The sequence below is a fragment of the Lissotriton helveticus genome, chromosome 9 (assembly GCF_964261635.1).
Source record: "Lissotriton helveticus chromosome 9, aLisHel1.1, whole genome shotgun sequence".
NCBI lineage: Eukaryota > Metazoa > Chordata > Amphibia > Caudata > Salamandridae > Lissotriton > Lissotriton helveticus.
In genome coordinates this window covers 992,832,288-992,853,394 of record NC_136070.1, presented here as the reverse complement: position 1 = coordinate 992,853,394, position 21,107 = coordinate 992,832,288, and the positions used below count along the sequence as shown (strand labels likewise).

The 21,107-nt window shown below is 44.5% G+C and overlaps 1 protein-coding gene across 4 annotated transcripts in view; it reads left to right on the top strand.

The window, feature by feature from the left end:
• The window catches only part of HEMK1 (HemK methyltransferase 1, mitochondrial release factors N(5)-glutamine), a 259,343-nt gene that overhangs the window by 30,986 nt on the left and 207,250 nt on the right, over positions 1-21,107 (top strand). The window contains exon 1 of one of the 4 annotated variants that reach the window (XM_078661301.1): positions 7,507-7,526. The exons of the other annotated variants lie outside the window; for them this stretch is intronic. The gene's annotated coding sequence lies outside the window, so the exon portion shown is untranslated. Of the gene's footprint in view, positions 1-7,506; positions 7,527-21,107 lie in introns of those variants that run through there. 4 annotated transcript variants of the gene reach the window in all.

Here is a 21,107-nt window from a genome sequence, read left to right as displayed (position 1 = left end):
TGGGATAGGATTTCAATAATAATAATGCAGCCCTGGTTACACCAGGACTTGGTCGGTTTTTAAAATTATCATGTTGTTTTCTTATTTAACCATCCGTGCAGGACATAATCCTTAACTCTCATGAAAATAACAAAGTTCACTACAGGCGGTTTCTGAATACAGAGATATTCCTTATTAGCCTTTAAATCCGCATCGCTTTTTTAGGTCTCGCTCTCGAGACCTATTGTTGTCGAGATGCCTCTCAAGGGAGACAGACCGGGGCACGCGCGGCGATTCTGGACAGTGGACGCGCACGTCCAGCCCGGCGCCGTGCACATCTCTTGCTTCACATTCACAGTGTCAGCCTCTCTCAATCACGCGTGCACACACAGCCACACTCACGGAAGCACACACACACACACACACACGCGCGCACACACACACACACGCAGGCACACAAACACACACACCGCTCCTCCCCCTTACCTCACCGAGCTCTTGTTATCAATTATTATTATTGCACGTTGGCTATCTGCATATCGCACTTTGAATATTTGTGCTGTGTTTTAATCGGATTGTAGCTAACTGTAATGGTTTCGTTTTGAACTGAACCCCTGGAGTCCGGCTTCTGTAGACTCCCGAAACCCATAAGGAGGGGTGAACCTCACTGGGAGTCAGACATGCTCCTTGGCTGAATGACCGTTCAACATGTAGGATGAGGAAATAAGCAACCATGAACTTCAACTGAGAAAAATGCATTACAGAGACCTCAGACACACTAAGCACAGTCAGACGTCATTCACTCATGCGAAGGAACACTTGCACTGGCAGAATGTTCACTTTTATGCAACGGTTGGAGATGCTTTGCTGCTCGCTAGCCATGTTCTGGAGGCGGCAGCGCAGCCAGGGTTTGATTAAAAAAATAAATAATTACTGGTTTATATACAAGAGTTTCCTATTTCATAGCCCTTGGACATTAGATCCTTCGGTTTGACTAGAATAAAGTTTACCTGGATGGCATTTTGTCACATAACCACGCTTACCCCATACCTCCCCTCAACCTAAAGAATACATATTCTGTTGCAAGCACACAATCACTTAACTATTGCAGCTACCTTGCAGAGAAACACAACACTCGCGTTATGTAAGCTCATAATTCCCTTTTTTTTTTCTAACGTGTATCCTGGTGCGTTTAAAGTCCTGCACTCATGGTACCAAAATGCAAATATAAACATACCAGAACGTAATAATACATAAAAAATACCAGGACATAAATGGAAAATATAAAACAAGGCAGATCTAGCGCAAAGTGAGCTCGCATTCTGGTCCCGTCGTATTTCGCATCCAACACATCTCTGTTTTTTTTATATATATGTTTCAATATGCATGTTCTGCCTCTCCTTACCTTCCACGTGCCCAGCCCCAACGCAGGCATGAGAGCGCCAGTGATCATTTTCACGCTGGTGGCCATGACTGCTGGGCGTGGCGGGGCAGTTCTTCTGGAGATAAATTTCAGTCAGCGAGGTGCGCGAGAGGAGTGCATGCGATGCCCGGGGCCTTCTAGTCATTCAGGTGGGCGCGCGCTGCTCCCCTCCCACCTCTGGCATTGAATGGCGATGGGCTACGAGGCTCTTGATTGGGCAAGTCGTGGTGAGTCGCTCGAGACAGTTGAAGGGCAGAATATTTAACAGTCTCTCCCCTTAGCGTGAACGCGCCAAACGGAGGGGTGAAAGGGTAGGAAGTGGAGCAACCGATGCCCAGGAGTATACTTAGGCTGTGGGGTTTTAGGTTTAAACCTATAATAACTGATAAAACCCCACTGAAAGAAACATGGCCGTCACCGGTGAAAACATATAAACACTGAAAAAACACCTGGACAACCACAAACTAAATGCCATTCAAAGAAAGGAAAAAGAGAGTGAAAGTAATTTTTTTGTTCCTGAAGGGGTCAATACAATGTAACTTTGTTATACAAGTAGCAGTAAGAAAGACTGGCTAACATTATTCTGCTTGAGTTTTGTTCTTTAGGGATGCCACTAAAATATTGTTTCTTCTTCCTTTTACTTTTTCAGTTTGGTGTCCTTTGGTCTAAAGATGCAGGGTTTAGTTTCATGTTTTAGGTCTTGTTTAATTATTTTATAAACTATAGAGAATCAGGAAATATCAAAATCATATTTGATATTTTGGCTGCATTTGATTCTTTCACCGATAGGTAAAATGGCTGGTTTCATAAAAATCTTTCCTAATATGTGTCATCACATTTACCCACAGAGAATGGGTAAAAACCCTTAATTCATCATACCATAGTTTCTAGTGGGTCAGTATTGATAGTAGGTGAATTGCAAACACCTCAGGCTTTAAACATTCAATGCAAGGTATAGTGACAAGTATATATATCACCAAGCATCTGGGATGGTGGTGAAAACATGACACCAGACTTTTGGAAAACATGGAACGCAGTGTCACTTGTAATGCTCTGCAAAAAAGGTTATTTCCAAGTTCAACAAAGATTGGAGTGATATTGTTTGTATTTGCAGTGATTCAGCTACGTATATAAAAAAGTTGTGTGGTGACCTGTCAAAATTGATACCCGAGCTGAAGTGATTCCCTGTAGTAGATCCTTGCCACTTGTTAGATGGTATGCTGAAAGCATCTTTACAATTTTAAGAGTTAATGAGGGATGCTATTGACCTTTTAGTCCATTCTGGTGCACTGGTTTCTAATGCACAGGAACTAAAACGCAAATATTTATCATTTCGTGCTTTATGTGGCATCAAAGAAAGAGTCATCCCAACTGTGTTCCTTAGCTGATGGTTCTCAGCCCAATGGGCTAAGAATGCTGAGAGAGCCTTTTCACAGAAGTTTACATGGGAAGGAAAGAGCGAGCGCACATGACCCAAAGATTCACTGAAGAAGTATTGTATGGTGTACTACAATAAGATTAATTTGCAAAAATCTATTTGGACCTCATATTCACTATACGTACACTGTCTATATACCATGTTCTTTCAGTGCAGAAAGCAAGCAATAATAAAAGCAAAACGTTCCATAAACACGGGAAAAACACTTTTTCTGTTGTTTTTAGTGGCGTGAAAATGTGTAACCACTGATAACAACAGTTTTTTAAGATATTGAAAACACTGAAAAAACCCCACCAGAATTTACCAAAAATAGAAACTGAAAACAGGAAAGCCCAAGTATACTGCACAGCCTGGCCTTGGAAGGCAAGAGCCAGCCAGAGAGGATCGATGGGTCGCCTGCATCCTATTTAGGTCTAGCTGGTGTTAGCCGGGCATGGCGGACAGGGGGTGGTTACGCGCTTTACCTCGGCGATTTCACCTCGAGGACGCGCTTCTGCTGGCGGGCTTTGAGTCAACAGTGTGCACGCGCTCCGGAAGACGTGCTAGCATTCAGCAGCATGTGGGGCGGCTGGCGGCATGCCGTGATAATTGCTTTCGTTTTTCGGCTTTGTTGTGGAGGCATGAGCGGCCGTCTCACTGGCGCCATGTAGTAGAACCTCCATTTGCGATTCATTTGTAGGTGATATTACAAATCGTGCTTACTCTGCTGCTATACACTAAACATTTGTTTGTTTTCAACAAATCACTCATTTCAGTATGCGTAGCCTGCTGCTGCAGGTTGCAGTCTGTTAGCTTTTAACAAATAACTCATTAGTTATACTTGACCTGCTGATGCTTAAGCTTTAGGTGTTTGTGGAGCTGTGCGTAGGTTGTTTGTCAAGCTGTACCGCCATTGAAAACGGGACCTCTTGAAGTACAAAAAAACATAAAGAACATATGCGACTGATTGTACAATCTCTACACTAGTATACGTCATTACAGTATTCTATCGTAATTACCGCCGTGTTATTCAAATTGTTTCGCACAAAAATTAAGGCCACCGGTAACTTTTGTACATCTTATATTGAGTGGAATTGTGTCAGCATGTCCAAAGTGCTACTGCCACTTTGACCAAACTTTGCGGCTGCTCGTATCCGTACAATATTTATTTAACTCTTACACGTTTTTCCACATAACCAACCTCCACTACCGCCGTGCCATATACGTCCTTTGCTCACAACTGACCTCTACTACTATCGTGCATAACCACTGTGTTGCGCATACAAATTAAGGCCACTGGCAACTTCCCTCGTACAGTACCTATTTTACTCCTACATGTTGTTTCCTACAACCAACTTCTACTATCGGTGTGCCTAACTACTGTGTTGTGCAGACAAATTAAGGGCATCGTTAACTTCCCTACATTTTGCGACGGCTCCTTCTGCCACAATATTTAGCTTATATTGCGAGAACTAATAAATCACTGCTATAAACTCGTGTGGCTATAGTGTGGAACAAATAAACACTTTCCGTAATTGCAAGCCTTAAGTCAAGCAACGTTACTTTCACTCCCCTTCCCAGGCTCCACTGAGACAGCTTTTCATATTGGTCTCTGTAATATGGCCTCAAGCAGCATTGCTTTCACTTCACTCCCCCCCCCCCCCCCCCCACCACCCCCTCTGTCGGATCCACGGAGACAGCTTTTCTAATTGGTCTCTATGATATGGTAGCCTCCCGTTGACGGCCCATCACGCGCATCGATGTGCTCCTCTCTGGCAATCACAGCACACCTTGGCATCATTCACAAGTACCCACAACACCCCTGATCACAGCAGCAGCACCTCTGGGGTTCTTACCTCCAAGTCCTCTCCAAACCGCGACATGCCATGTGTTTTTGCTTTGGTGGCCCCCTCCCTGGGCCGCACGAGCTGCGCAGCACCCATAGGAGTACGGCGAAGTCTGCACGAGCGGAGGCCACGCCAATGTGCACGCTCACGGCACGCCTACAATGTGAGCATGGCTCTCTTTCACTTTCCCTTGTTGAAGCAGCAAGCTGCTAATGTTTCAAGCTGCAAGCTGCTCATGTTAATTACATTTATAGGAACAAGTCTTGATCGTAAGTGTGTAAATGAGCTGGCACGAATAAAAAGGCACACTATTTCATTTGCATGGAATTGTATACGTAATTCAACCCTTCGGCTAGAGAAGCCCTCGCCTCGGACTGGTGCGGAGAGAAAAGAACCTCTTTTCTGACTCAGACTCGGGCGTGTCCAGTAAACTTGCCCCACGAGTATTTCTTCATAGGCAGCAGAGCCAGGTTTTATTCAATGGACCCTTCTCAGCAGCAGGCTGAGTATGTCGTCGAGCACAGTTTAAAAGATGATGATGGTGAGTAGTGTTTTTGTAGAGTGTGTTGACGTGAGTACGTGTCTTTTGAATATTAAACTTAGGACCCTTTGCTCCTTTGACCACTAACACAGGGCTTACGTCATCAGTGTCTCAGTAGAACCCTCACTCATCCCCCACCTCATGGCTTCCCACATCTCGACACTAGCACCCCGCCCCCTCACCTACGTGTAAAAATACAGTGAGAAAAAGTCCCATGTTCCCACTGCCTCGCCTTTCAGTGGATTCTTCTGAGTGCTGCAACTAATACTGCCCCTCAGCGTCCGTAGCATTAACTGTGTCTACATCCTCGGATGATGTAAGTTGTCACCTTATGTAATGATCTATCTCCGTTGTAAAGAGCTCTAGCGCCTTTGGGCAATATCTGCGCTATTTTAAAAATAAATAAATAAAGGAACTCGCTTCCGGCCCAAAAGCTTAGCCTCAGGATATGCTAACCCCTTCACTGCTCTTAGTGGGGGCACTGGGGCATTTCAGACCCCATGTGCCCCCTTCACTAATATTAATCAAACTGCCCCCAGTTTTGAGATCCCTCGCTTTGTGGCTATCCCATTTATTTGGTCTCTGTGCCTCCTCTCCAGTGTACAACCCCTTCTTCTCCTCCCCAATCCACCCCCCCCCCCACCCCTAATTACAAGCAGCCCCACAGAGAGCTGCTTCACTAAGGGATAAGCTCATATCTTTTTGCCACGAGGGGGAAAGGGGAGGGGACGAGGGGTCTTCATTAATTCTGGTGGGAGCAGGATAGTCTCGCCCGTATGGGAGAGCGAGAGCGCTCCCGGCTGCCCAGAATGGCATTGGTCAGACTGTGTTGCTTGAAAGGATAGCTATTTTTGTCCGGGGGGGGGGGGGGGGGGGGGGGGGAGGGGCGTCGGGATTTATCCATCCACCCACCCACGCATCCATACATCCATCCATCGAGAGGGACTGAGGCCGGCACCCTGAGTCACTCATGGAAGATGGGCTGGGGTAGGTGCTTGGGTAGCAGCCTAGTTTCACTCATCAGAGGTGGGCAGCCTCAAACAATAGAAGGGGTGTCATTCATTCCAAAGTAGTCTCCCCTCTAGAAAAGACGTCACTCAAGGAAAGGTCTCACTCATTTGAAGTAGGTCTCACTCACTGCAAGGTGGTTGCACTCTCTGGATGGTGGGCTTACCCTGTACATGTTTCCAACATCTTGAAGGTAGTGTCACCCCCTGCATGTGGTCTCACTCGATGGAAGGACATCTCATTCAGCATAACATAATCACCTCGACTGGAGGTTGTTATGTTAGAAGGTGATCTCCAGGGCACAAGTCCTAAACAGGCATTTGCAATGCAATAGGTTTCGAATTTACGCGAGTTTGAGCTATTGACATTGAAAATCATAATGCCTTTTATTTTTGTTTTTAAAACATAAATAAATGGCATTGGCATTTACAATGCCAATAGCTTAAACTCTAGCAAATGCGAGACCTATTGCATTGCAAATGCTTGTTTTTTTAACCATCCGTGGCATTTCATATCTCAAACTGATGGCTTCCCCATTTGTGTCGGTAGAGGCTATTTTGAACCTTCCACTTCACTGACCAAATCAGGGGATGACTTTCACATCCCAGTTGATTATCTATCATTTTGTCGTAGCTGCACTGGCCCCATCAAGCCTTCAACACTTTAGATGTAGCCGTCAGTGATTAGTGGTGATAATGCTCCATGATGGTGGAATGGAGCTAAAGAAGCCTTCCTCTTGGGTTATGATGCGCCCAGTGAGGGTTAAGCAGCCTAAACTCTTTAAAAGTGGGATGAAAAGGATTTACTGTGAGTTCAAGCAAGCTTTAAACACAAATCTCCACTCTGGGGTTTAAATGTATTCCTGAGAGTATGCTCTTTACTTGAAGTGTATAAAGAACAACACGTTGAGTGAGCTAAAAAAGCTAAAAACAAAACAAGTGTGGTTTACGACAGGGCCACACTTAAAAAGTGACTGAAACCTGTTCTTCGCACAATGTACTGAAACCATAAAACAATAATGTGGAGTAAAATAAACATTGCATACAAGAGTGAAAAGCTAGCAATATATTTATTCTCCGCACCCCTGATGGTAAATATGGTAGGCAGGGATGAATAAAACATATTTGCACTTTGAACTGTGGCTGGTGTTCCAGTGTGATGGGAAGCACCTCAGTCAACAATAATGGAAGCCATTTTTGCAAAAACATTGTAGGACCCAGGTCTAATGAACAGCTCCATTGAGGCAGTGTGATATGCACAGGCAGCAGAGGAGCCGCGGCACAGTGTCTGACGTCTGAAGACATTGACCAGGTAAGGACCACATGCCTGAGTCCTGAGCTCACTAAAATACCAGTGCTTTTACTCCCATGAATATGATCCTGTTGCCTTGCCTTTCTCTTGCTTTCCGTTCTCTCTTTGGTTCTATTTCTTGCTTCCTTTTCTTGCTCTGTTACCTCAGTTGTGCTCCCTATACACACCTTATTCCCGTTCCCACTCCACTTCTCGCTGCTGTTCTCCTATCTTTCTTCACTTAAAGCTTATGTTTATTTCTATTTCCATTATCATTCTTCCCTTCTCTCATTTACCGAACACTCTTTCTCGGTCTGCCCTGCTCTCTCCGCACTCAATCCTCTTTTACATTTCGTCTTTCTATAACATTATTCTCATAATTTTCTGTAGTATTCTCTTACACTCTTTCCACCATCGTCTCCTCTTCATACTACTTTATGCTCCACCATTGTTACTTTTATTACATTCCTCCGTCTTTCTTCTGCTCTTCTCTTTTTTCACTTCCAAAACATCTTCCTGTTTTAGGTCTCACCTGAGCCAGCGCATGCGCTGTCCTGGCGAGACATTTAGTGAGTGGGCGTTAAAAAGCCGACCACAGCTTTTTGTGTGGCCTAAAGCGTGCGGTTACGGGCACAGTGACGAGCAGAGGCGCCATCTGGCTTTCCTCGTCATGGCTCATTAAGCCCATCGCTCGTGGCGCACAATCTCTTTCACTTTCGCCGCCGCGTCACTTTCATGGCTGCGCGGCCAATTCTTGTTTCTACATGCTTGTCTGTATCTGATTGTAGCCTGTGGCTCATAAATGGTCTCTTTAAGTCTGGTTTTATATGCCTGCCAGTAGGCCCACTTCTTTCTCACTGAATGTCCGCCTTACTGTTTAGCTATGCCTACCCTTGTGTCTGCCTGTCTTTTGGTATGAATTTGTCTTTGCTTTTCAGTCATCCATCTATGACTATCCGTGGCTCTATCCGTGCTCTGTTACCAACTAGACTTACTGGGTTCTGATGGTCTGCCTGTGGTCTATCTGCCTGTCAGACTGTTTTCCTTTCTATCTTTCGATCTTCGTACACGTGCTTACAGCCAATGTCCAATCCGCCCTGTAACTCCATCACACTCTTGCAGCTACGAAACACAGCTTGTGAGCACATGGTGTAGACTTTTCTACAGACCGCACAGAGAGCAACCAGAACACGGCCATATCCCCCCCTCTGTAGTGACTTATTTAGCACACAGGTGTTGTTTTTTGTACAAGCCTCAGTTTTAGCTAGGCTGACTGTCTGTGGATCACTTGACACATTGAGCTCACACGGTAGGGGCTCGTAATCGGCCCAAAGCACGAACTGAAGGAGGCCAGCCTGAATGCCTGCACGCACTTGAGGCTGAGAAATTCACCACACGCCATTTATGCTGCACATGCTCGGAAGTGCTCAGAATCCATGTGAGGGGTATGACTACCGACCTCACAGCGGAGGAGACACGCACCGCACACTAAATAACCAACAGCAGATGTAAGCACTTCCATTCTCTGACCCTCACCCGGAAACATTCAATCTACACCAACAAAGCAGTTGAACGTCACTATATACGAGGCTAGGGCTAGGAGGATTCAGTCTTCTCAGTGCAGCTCAATACAGTTTGCCAAACATTACTCCCACTCCGCGACACCTGCAGGCCCCAAACAGCTCGGATGTCTGGCCACAAGTGACGACCACTGTGTATTATAAAACACTCCAAAGAAATCACACTGCATTTGATTTCTTAGTTTAGTCACAAAAATAATGTATACATCTTAGTTCCTAGGATTGGCACCTGATCAGTATTTTTGTCCACATGATATCATACAAATCCAGTATTTTCTCCCCCTTTATAAAGTAAAGTGAAAGCCATACTCAGTAGATCAAAATACTTCAAACCAAATTGTATTAATGTCTAGACTATCGCTACCCTCTCATAGTTTTTTAAACAAGTAGAGGCAGACCTGCTAAAACAGACACTGCTAAACCCATTACGTTTTCACTTTTTGCTTTGCCTGTACTTTTTGCAAAGCTGTTGAGCATCGACAACAATAAAAAACAAGCATTGGCATAGCCAATAGGTCTCGCCATTGGGACCATAGAAGTGTTTAGTTAGCCAGCACAATATCCTTGGTGTAACAACATCAAGTGTTGCATGACTAAACACTTATAAGGTCCCAAAGGCGAGATCTATTGGCTATGCCAATGCTTGTTCCATCTTGCTCTCACTCCATCCTTTAGCCTCTTCTCGAGCAGAAGATGGTATTTGGATGGATTCGCTGTTATATGTATTTTTTTTTCTCTAGTTATTTTATTAAAGGCTCAGATTGTTTGATTCGCAACTTGGCTCCATGCGAAGTTAGACATAGCGATGTGCGAAGATACTAGTCGGGCAGTATTTACTTTGTTAGTTAAATCGTTGTACCCATGGATTGGCCTGGGTAGTAATTGTGGGGACGTGGTTTTCTGGGCAGTATTCTGCTCAGAATTTCTCCTGTGAAGAGGGAGAATGAGTAAAGCGGCAATACTTCCACCGCCTATGTCACTTGGGGATAACGCTACGCCCAACTTGTCATCTAGGACTTTGAGGGCAATGGAGGACATTTTGTAGGAGAAATATTTCCCCTTGGTCATGGATTTATGGGTGTGATGGGAGCCTGACAAAACTACGACCTACTTTACATTAGTTTCCCTGAACCTCGAAAAAAGGCATATCACAGCAAGGGGGAAATTTGACGTTTCATGGGGCAGTAGTTGGAGTTCATGGTATTCATGGTACCACTCATGAACCAATAGAAAGTTAGAATTAGACCCCTTCCACCTCATCACTAAGGTAAGAGCCAATCAGGGATCTTCATTCAATCCACCCCGACTCAAAACTCAATAAAGGACATACTCGAGGAAAGAAAGTTTGATGCAGCGCTACTCCAAAAATAATTTCTGGAACCATATCACTTATCCCTGAAACACCAGAACATACATTCACTCACCAGTGGGGCCCATATCACTGTGAGTTACATACACAATTTCTTCCACCTCACTCTAGGGATCAGTGAATTTCAATGGAGAGCTGCTGTATCAGAGCGAAATGTCTAAATTAAAACTAAACGTTTATCCTATTTACATCTACAGTTTTAGAGAGTTTACCATGGTTGTATCATCAGAAAATATACATTTAGACATATCGCCATAAAGGTCGATGGGTCTGCTAATAAAAAAATTAGGCGTAGGAAAACTCAAGACAAGCTTAATTCTCCATTTATCTAATTTTTATTGTCTAAAAGTTTCTTCTCTTTATTTATTTATTTAATCTTTAAATGACATTTAAACGAAAGCTTAGTTCAAAACAATTAATTTCATTTATTTCAGAAAATTTCAGAAATAAACGTTAGCATTTTAGGTTCAGAACGCAAGTATTAGTAAAAGACAGATAGCTCCCAAGATCCATTCTCCTAACTCCCTAACTAAAGTCCCTCACTAAAGTACAGTTCCTGCAAAGAAAAAGTACAAGCCAGAAAAAATCTTACATCCCAGGAAAATCAGCAATCCATCAGCATCTCTGGTAGAAATCAAGAAGAAGTTTTTTACTTGGTAAAATCAGCACTTTTTATACCTTTTTCACTAGCTCTATCTACCTAAAAGAGTAACTTTTAGAGAAAAGTCGAGTCCTCATTGGTCAGTTTGGGGTGGATGAGCATAATCTAGAGGTCTTCAAACTTTTTTCCTCTGACCCCCCCTTAAGCAAAATGTTTTGAGGTCGGCCCCCCTCCAAAACTTTATGTATTGATTGGGGGAGTGGGAGGGACATGGCTATGTTCAGGGGCAGGCACCCCCCCCCCGCAAACAATCAATCACAGAGCTAAATAAACCATATTTACAATACTTGTGCCTCAGTAGGTACGGGTACTCTAACAAACCAATGGCACTCCTAGGTACCATTCAGAAAAAAAATCAAATACTCAGACCTAATTAGCCGCCACATGCAATTAATGCTGTCCACAACGAGTCACTAATATGTCCACCATATGTGTTTTTGAGAACATTTATCAATTTCCTTAGTACACAATAACAGACACATGAAACACTCGATTCACTGAACATAATAAACAAGCATTTGCAATGCAATAGGTCTCGCAGCATTAAAGTTTGAGTTATTGGCTTTGTATATGACAATGTGTTGCATTACATTTTTAGCAAAGTCTGTATTGGTGTATAAAGATTATTTGCAAGATGATAGCTGTTGCAAAATATTAAGCAATGTTGGCAATAATATTATATTATAATAATATTGTAAGTTACTGTGGTACTTATAAGCATTTTGGTAGCGCATAGTGATGTTGTGGTGGCCTTGAGTGATGCTGTGGTGGTGCTGAGTGATGCTGTGGTGATGCGATAGATAGTGAGGGCGATAGATAGATAGAGGGAGGGCGATAGATAGATAGAGGGAGGGCGAAAGATAGATAGAGGGAGGGCGAAAGATAGATAGAGGGAGGGCGCTGCCGTGGATTTATACTCCCAATGTTTAATCAGATACCTGCACTGAGCCCAAAATATTTTTATCAAGTTGACAATGGGCCATTAAATGAGGTGTTTCTTACATTTTGATAAAAAAACATAAAGCAAATCAGAATAAAATACTTTGCTTGTTTTGCAAAGGATATGCCTCTTTTACTGAGCCTCCTGTGCGAAAGCGCGTAGCGTGCACTGAACCACCAAGACGGACACGTAAGTGAGTACATAGTGTCTAATAACATTGCGGCATCGCTGGTTTAGCAGACAGCGCTAACTACAAATAGAACGCGTGCGCAGCCAGACAACCAATCACAAGACTCCTAGTTAGCAGGAAGGCTGGATCCGTCGTTGCCGTGGAGATTAATAAACAACTATCAGCTGGAAACTGCTCAACGCGTGCGAAGTGATCAGAGAGATAGGGCAGATCGCTAGTTTCGTTCATTATTTATTTTGGTTTTTGTGAGCCGGGAGAATTGTGCCTCATCATGTCCAGCGGAACGACATCCATGGTGGCGAAAGCGAAGAAACCGAGTATCCTTGTGACCGTGTAAGTGAGCAGGGCAGGAAGCCCCCGTGCAGGCGGGTAGGAGTGGGAACGTGGTGTGACTGTGACAGATAACTAAAGGACTACTACTAACCCGGGCACACTGAGCGATCGTCCTGTATTGTTGCAATGTCCGACGTACTGCAGACTTTTCTCTGTTTGTGTAGTTGCTGTCTACCCGCTTCAGTGATGCCACAAGAATTGTCGGCTTTGCCAATTTAAGTTACTTCAGATGTTAAAGCAAATCAGAATAAAATACTTTGTTTGTTTTGCAAAGGATATGCCTCTTTTACTGAGCCTCCTGTGCGAAAGCACGAAGCGTGCACTGAACCACCAAGACGGACACGTAAGTGAGTACGTAGTGTCTAATAAGATTGCGGCATCACTGGTTTAGCAGACAGCGCTAACTACAAATAGAACGCGTGCGCAGCCAGACAACCAATCACAAGACTCCTAGTTAGCAGGAAGGCTGGATCTGTCGTTGCCGTGGAGATTAATAAACAACTATCAGCTGGAAACTGCTCAACGCGTGCGAAGTGATCAGAGAGATAGGGCAGATCGCTAGTTTCGTTCATTATTTATTTTGGTTTTTGTGAGCCGGGAAAATTGTGCCTCATCATGTCCAGCGGAACGACATCCATGGTGGCGAAAGCGAAGAAACCGAGTATCCTTGTGAGCGTGTAAGTGAGCAGGGCAGGAAGCCCCCGTGCAGGCGGGTAGGAGTGGGAACGTGGTGTGTCTTTGACAGATAACTAAAGGACTACTACTAACCCGGGCACACTGAGCGATCGTCCTGTATTGTTGCAATGTCCGACGTGCTGCATACTTTTCTCTGTTTGTGTAGTTGCTGTCTACCCGCTTCTGTGATGCCACAAGAATTGTCGGCTTTGCCAATTTAAGTTACTTCAGATGTTAAATTAGGAAGCAGAGCTTTAAGACGCTTATCAGCGCCGCGCAACTCTCTGCAGACTCCCCCTGCATTCCAGAGAGGCGCGCGACGCGATCCATACTGTCTTCAGAAGTTCACGCGCGCAACGTTATCCAATGGGACAACGCTGCGCGCGCGGCCAGGTCTTGTCTCCACATTCCAGCTCGTAGTGGGCTGAGACGACAACTATAGTTCTCTGGCGAGCACGCGCTTTGCGCGTTACTAGCCGAGACCTAAAAATGAGCTAAGTGTCCCCACTGAAACAGAACCACAAGGAAAAGAAAACAACATATTTTGACGTCTGCAACTTTAACAAGCAAACTAACAACATGGGTACATTGAAACTAACATTAAGGCCGGTAGACTGCTAAAGATGACTTCTTGTAGTTGTGCCATTTGAGAAACAGACATGCGCAGGAGTATGCTGCATGGAAATCTATCTGCATTTTCCCCACATTCTCTCATTTATTTCCCTGTTGCTCTCCGAGTGTGCATCTGACATACCTACCGACCGTCCACCATTTTTGATTTCCATAACCTCTTGCAATTTTCTATTTGCATTTTCCATCCATAGCTTGTTCAGTTCATCTTACTATTCTATCTCACGCCTCATCTTTTTCCACCTAAACCTCTGTCCACTTTCCTCCTCTTCCTGTCTTCATAGCTCTCCACCCCACAACTCCTTAACGCCCCAACGAATTCTAGTAATATAGAATCACGTGCACTTTGTTCCTTAAACAATCACTCCACTACAGACCCATAAAGTAAATAACAAACATGACAATTTATGACGCCAATAGCTTTAACTTTTTCAAATGCCAGACCTTTACTGTGAAAACACAAAACACTTACTTACATCGGTTCTCGTGTGTATGAAATGCGAACACCTGACAGAAACTCCCAGGCAGCAGCGCCCGCTTGCATGTGGCTCCTCTCTGTATACAAATGACACCAGTGATAATCCCCATTTGAGCTGTTTTGCTGTTTGAGTGGTACCTGAACCCTGTATCGAGGGGGTTTCTGTCTATCACATTTCTGTATTCATAGCTTGACTGACATAGCTCAACATTCTGTCCCAACAGTTTGCAAGACGGTCACTTCTATATGGTCCTCAACTGAAAATACAATGCATACAATGGTATGCATTACGGTGTTCACAGGGCAGAGGCCCTTGACTGAACCACTGCACACCAGGGGCGGCGCTAGGCATGGGCAGTGTGGGCAGCTGCCCAGGGCCCCGTAGTCAGCCCACCAACTTGGGGCCTTGAACCAATGAGACACAGCCAGGTTATGGCATTAAAGATGCGACATTGCAAGTGCGCAGCCGCCACCTTAGGGAGCCCCCTCCCCTGGCCTCATTGCTTTGGTGTTGGGAAGCGAACCTGAGGGGGGTGAAGGTTGGGGGGCAGTACCAGTTGCAGGAAAACACATTACTCATTTTTGTCCGGCAATTAGGTCTCCACCCCCACCCATGCAGAGGCACAGTGTGATGGCTATTGTCCCTCTGTTTAGCTCCCTGGCAGTCTGCGCAGATAAGCATCCCTCACACCTCCAGCCCTTTATGAGCTGTTAAGAGGCACTTAAGGAGAGGGATGGGCTGCATCTTCAGAAGCAGGGGCATCTATTGAGATGCAGGCAGCCCTGAATGTGTCACGTCTATGAAAATTAGAGGGGCCTAACAAATTCCCTTTCTGCCCAGGGCCCCGAGAATCCTAGAACAGCCCTGCTGCACACGCCCGTGATAAAATCTCTGCGCCTCAGAGCCATCGGAGATGACTTAATAAGTGACACGCGCTGGGTGCACTGTGCCTCGCGCACACCAGATTTCTTTAGGCAACCTCCTTGACCCTGCCAGCACATTTACTCACCCCTGCCCTCACTGTACTCCGGAGTAAATTAAGACAGCCTGGAAATGCGGCAATTAAAGATCGCCGCACATCCAGGCCATCTTCATTTACATGCATCTGCAGAGGTATTCGCGCCCCCCTGGGAACCCCTCCACGCCCCCCCAGGGGGGCGCGCCCCACAGTTTGAAGACCTCTGGCATAACCTCATCATCGCGTTATACATTTTCTTCCTGTCAGGGTTTTTTTAATGCCCCCATTGTCTTTCATAGTCCGGCCTAGTCGAGTTTCCTTAATTTGCAACTTCAAGTAATGTTCCCACGTTCAGAACCATTGCTTTCATCACTTGGCAGCCATCTAAAATTCCAGGCCACAGCGGCCTTGAACCGCCTTCCGTACAGGCCCAAGCAGCTCGCATTCATTCTCATCTCTTCTGCTGCGCATGCGCTTTGCCTTTTGCTGTCACAGTAAACCAGTGACTTCATTTTGTCACAGGCCTCTCGAGTCAGAATGGGAACTATCATAGAAACAAACACAAATAAACGTTAATTTAAGAAAAGTAACCCTTCTGTTTACCTCCCCCTTACTAAGGTTTTCCCTATTTGTAATTACCTAGCAAATAAGCGACATTTATGCGTGATATACTCACTTAGGTCCAATTTTTCTAGCCACAAATACATAGACAAAAGCACATTTATGCTTCATTCCATTATATCAATGCAGCATATTAGTACAGGACACAACAAAATTACATAATTAGTTAGTTATAATTTGCAACATAAGCAGAGATTAATTCCCACGTGTATGTGTATGTCCAACTTTTTATTCTAGGTTGATTAGTCTCATGCACCACTCCATTAGTTCAGATTACATGTTATCGAAGTGTGATTTCACAAGGGGTACACACAATGTTGTTTCTCCACCTTGCTCCATCAAGTTCACCACTTCTGAGCCAACACAGGGAGGAGTTATGATGTATTTTTTTGTGTGCCAAAAACTCGAGTAGATAGTGAACAGTGAGTACCATTTCCACATCATTTTGCTCGAATTTATGGATGTTGCTCAGTATTGCATTAGGTTCTAAGGAAATAGCCTGCCTCTAGGGTATAACAATAAACAAAATAAAAAGTATTGGACACAAGGCCTTACAGAAATTGTGTGTGGCTCCTTGTGGGTCGGTTACAGGCCCCCACACACATTTGTTTTGTAAACACATTGTCATTCCCCAATGGGAGATCCTAAAAACTTCTCCATAGTTCCGATAATAATCTGTGTTCATAATGTGTTGCTGTTACGTATTCTCTCGTGAGTCTTTCATCAACCAATGTGGTAATACTGCACATGCAAATACCGATACCATGTAGTTGGGTAATTATACCAGGTGAGGTATTACTCCACCATTACAAGTTATGGCCCTCTGAATGAGTAATAACCGCGATTTCTCCATGTTTCCCTCATCCTGTGCTCTTTCCCTTGATACGTTCTGCCTATTGTACGCTGGAGAAATGGTGTTCAGAACATCGAGTGTTTGAAGTGCATGTCAGAAGCTAGTGTTCCACTTGCAAGAGTATTTTCTTTTCCTACGTAAGTTTTCCTTTTTTCAAAGAACGTTACATTTATTTTCAGTTTACACCATGTCCTTGGGGTGGTTTACTGCCAGTAAAAAGGTAAAGCAGTTCTTTCCTTGGTGATCTTATCTCCTGTCAGCAGCTTGTGTTTTTTCCCCCAGCATTCTGCAGTAACTGCATTTATTCGTAGAAGTTAACTTCTGGGAAGAAATCCTAACAAATCACGTAATTAAACTGTTCCGTGAATCGCTGATTGAATCTTTTCCTAAAAAGTACACAGTGTGGGCTCTCACTGTGTGCTACACTACAACAGTTGACCTTTCTTGGAAGCTGAGCTGCTTATGTCTGAACAAGTAAATAGAACGGTCATTTTGAACTCTTTTTACTTTTCAGTGGTTTAGTAAATCGAGGCCAGGATTAACCGGTCGAAGTTAAAAGCTGACCCTGAAAGGACTCTCTATTGGGCCCTATATTCATGTCCTTAGCTTCTGTGACAAAAAACAGTGATCTGATCCTGAACATTTTAAAAACGTTAAGGTAATTTATGTTAGCGATTCCGTTTCACTTAATCAGGCCTTCTTTAAAAGTGGTAGCTATTTCCAAGGTGTTGTGTTTTGGGATGTTTTTCTTCGTGCAGCATATTCTGCTCCCGCTCCCCTATAGTGCTTCGTTGGAACTGAGTGGCCTCCAGGAGTTTATTACGTGCCTCGATTGACAGCCCTGGAGCTGAGGCTGCAGACAGTCAGTTTCTCTCTGTGCGTGTCAGTAGGTCAAAAAGGTGTTGAGAATACACACATGGTCATCCAATCCTTGGCCTCTTTGCAGAGCAATGGTTAAGCATTCTAGTTCCAATTTCGTAACTGTGTATTAAGGAGGTACATTGTTGTCAAAATATTGACACGGTGAAAATAAAAAGCAGTGCTTACAGGTGAGTGGGCGTATTGTGTATTTGGGGGGTGATTGAAGTGACAGAGATTAGAAATGGTGCATTCAGGAGACAGTGAATAGAGGGTGCTGAGGAGGAAAGAGATGAAGTGTAAGATATGCAGATGCAGGAGATGTGGAGAGAAAAATGGCAGACATGATCTAACAGCGTGAACATAATGGGGGTGATTGAGACACTCTGTAAACCAGTACCTCATTCCAAAGGCCTCAGTAATGTTTAATTCAGCATCGCAATTCCAGAATTCAAACATTTTAATATTATTTGCAACAAAATCTTTGTTGTTACTCATGTATCTGAAACGGCTAAATAACAACCGTTGACATAGCCAAGTCCTGGCAGGTTTTATGTATGTGACAGTTGCTGTGTTATATATATGGACAACAGAAAGCTCATCAAGGAACCAAAATACTGCTTGGATGAACCCCAATGGGAATCACAGAAATTTAGTTTTAGGTTTGAAGATGTGCCCTTAATTACATAGGCCACACCCCATTTAGAGACCAGCCCTCTTTTTTCATCCCACTTTCAGGCCTGCAAAGGTTATAACACCAGTTTCTGAAATGCCCTATTTAACAAGGAGAGCTCTCACTACCTCCTCTCCTGTTACTCCTGCCTTGGCACAGAATGGTGCTACCCCACACAGGGATATCCTCTGCTGGTGGCAATGCAATAAAGTCTAGAAACGGTGAAAAACACTGGTCATTTGCACAATGTACATAAATTACAACCCAGTGTAATATAACACTGGGGAAAAAGGTACAAAACATCTATTCACTGCCCCTGTGCACTAAAAACAGTGTTCAGTGTATCTGAATGCATAATGTGTACAGACTGCTCTAAATCCCACTTTGATTGTGAGGCTGGCACCTTTTTTGTGCTACAATAAGAGGTGTATCACAGAAGTGTGTATGCTGAATGTCGGCTGCAAGAAAGGAGGTGTTGCAGGTGCAGTTGTCTTGATCTGCAGTAATAAAATTAGCCCGATCTCGATATAAATATAGATTCCCAGAAGCAATTTTGGAAGGGAATCTGTGCCATTTGACTGGTGCAAGTCAAGCGTCTCATGGAGAAACAATATTTTCTGGGTAAAACCGCTAGGCCATCATTGTAGGTGCTCTGGTGTCGGATGCTATAGTTTGCCCCGATAATATCCAACACGGTGATAGGAATATTTATTTGTTCTAATTATCGCCTCTTCCAAGTTTTCCCGTGAAAATGCTGTATTATTTGCAGATTTGAATGCTTAATCAGCACCAAACTCTGCATACTCTGGTGTATACTGTCCATTTCTCCTCTGATAAATTTCAGCTGGTTTGACTAGCCGAACTTTATCTGAGGAATTTGCTTAGATGCAATTTTTGCTGTAAAGCTTGTAATTTTGATATGTACTATAAAATCAGTTATCCACATACCAGAATTTTAGAAAACACTCGTAATAAGGGCCTATTTGTTCTTTTAGAAAGCAGATGTTGCCAAAGTCAGTCAGCCTCACTTTACCAATGATTGTGTGCTTTCGCTATTGGCTTACCAATGCTTGTAGAATTGCAGAACAAGCACTAGCAAAGCCAATAGTGGCTGGTTGTCATCTTGGATTGTTATTTTTTATACTTCCAAAATGGTGTCTCGTTGAATGTAGAGGCAACATGGCGGTTTTCATGGAAGTATAGAAATTCCTTTCCAAGATGGCCACCATTGGTGCTTTTGGCTTGGCCAGTACTTGTAATATTGCCTTACAGCGCTGGGTGGCCATCTTGGAGTGTTATGTTCTAAACTTCCAAGATGTCTGCCACTTTACCTCTACAGGAAAGGCACAATTGTAAATAGCAGATATAATAAAGATATGTATAATGCAACACATATGTGCATAAGTAATAGTATTGGTTATTTAGCTATTTTAAATCGCATTCATATTCCACTTTAATCATGTCATTAAGGTGCTGTCTTTTAGTGAACTCTGTCGTGCATGCCTTTGATATGCTCTTTCCATATTCTCTCTCTTGCACCATGGTAACTGGGTGGTACCTTCCAGGTTTCCCTGTTGCAGTGTAGAGGAACAGTGTGGTTTGTTGCTGATTTTGTGGTCCTTTTCTAAATTGCTACGGTCTCCAAAAAGTGTTGCCTTTATGGGAAATCAACTGTATCAAATGGAGGTTCGACTAGCTGTTAATGACTATGACTTTTGGTACTCCTTTCATCAACCTCCTCTACACAGACCATGCACTTCATGCCTTCCACAGACACCTTTATTGTTGGAAAGGCAGGAAGTGTCAAATCTGCTTACTGTTAGGAGAGATGCAATTCAAGAATGCATGATCTCCCCTTGCTACTCGTCCTCTGTGCGGAGTCTAGTGCTCGGGAGGAAATCCTCATCCTATAAGCAGATGCAAAGCCCTTTTTAGGTCTCGCTGGCGTTGCAGCGCGAAGCGCTGCCGCCAACGAGACTTATAGCCGCCTTCATCCCTGTCAAGGGAGTAACAGCTGTGAACGAGCCCGATACAGACCTGGGCACGAGCCGACCCAGGTCTGTGAACGCGCTTCAAGGTTGAGCAGCTTGTGCACGTTTGTTGGACGTCAGGCACCGCAAGCGCCGCCAGACCAATTATCCCAGCATGAAACTCTACTTCCTGAGGCCCACAAGACCAATTATCCCAGCAGGAGTCTCCACTTCCTCAGGCACCGCAACACTTATCACAGCATGAGACCCACTTATCACAGCATGTCAACAGGTGCCTCAGGCTGCTGGAGCACTCAACTATAATTAATGCACAGTTGAGTGCTCCAGCAGCGTGGGGCGCCTCTCTGCATGCTGTGATTATTATCACTTTGGGGCCTCATGCTGTGATAATTAGGGCGGCATGCTCTATTTGCAGCACTGCACATTTTCAAAGAAGGCGAAGCAGCGACATTCATTGGAGACACTCACCCTCATGCCCTCACCCCCCTCACTCGCCCTCACCCCCTCACACCCCCTGACCCCTCACACACCTCCTCACCCTCACACCCCCTCACTCACACACCCTCACCCTCACACACCCTCACCCTCACACACCCTCACCCTCACTCACCCTCTCACCCTCACACACCCTCTCACCCTCACACCCCCTCACCCCCTCACACCCCCTCACACCCCCTCACCTTCACACCCCCTCACCCTCACTCACCCCCTCACCCTCACACCCCCTCACCCTCACACCACCTCACCCTCACACTGCCTCACCCTCACACCCCCTCACACCCCTCACACCC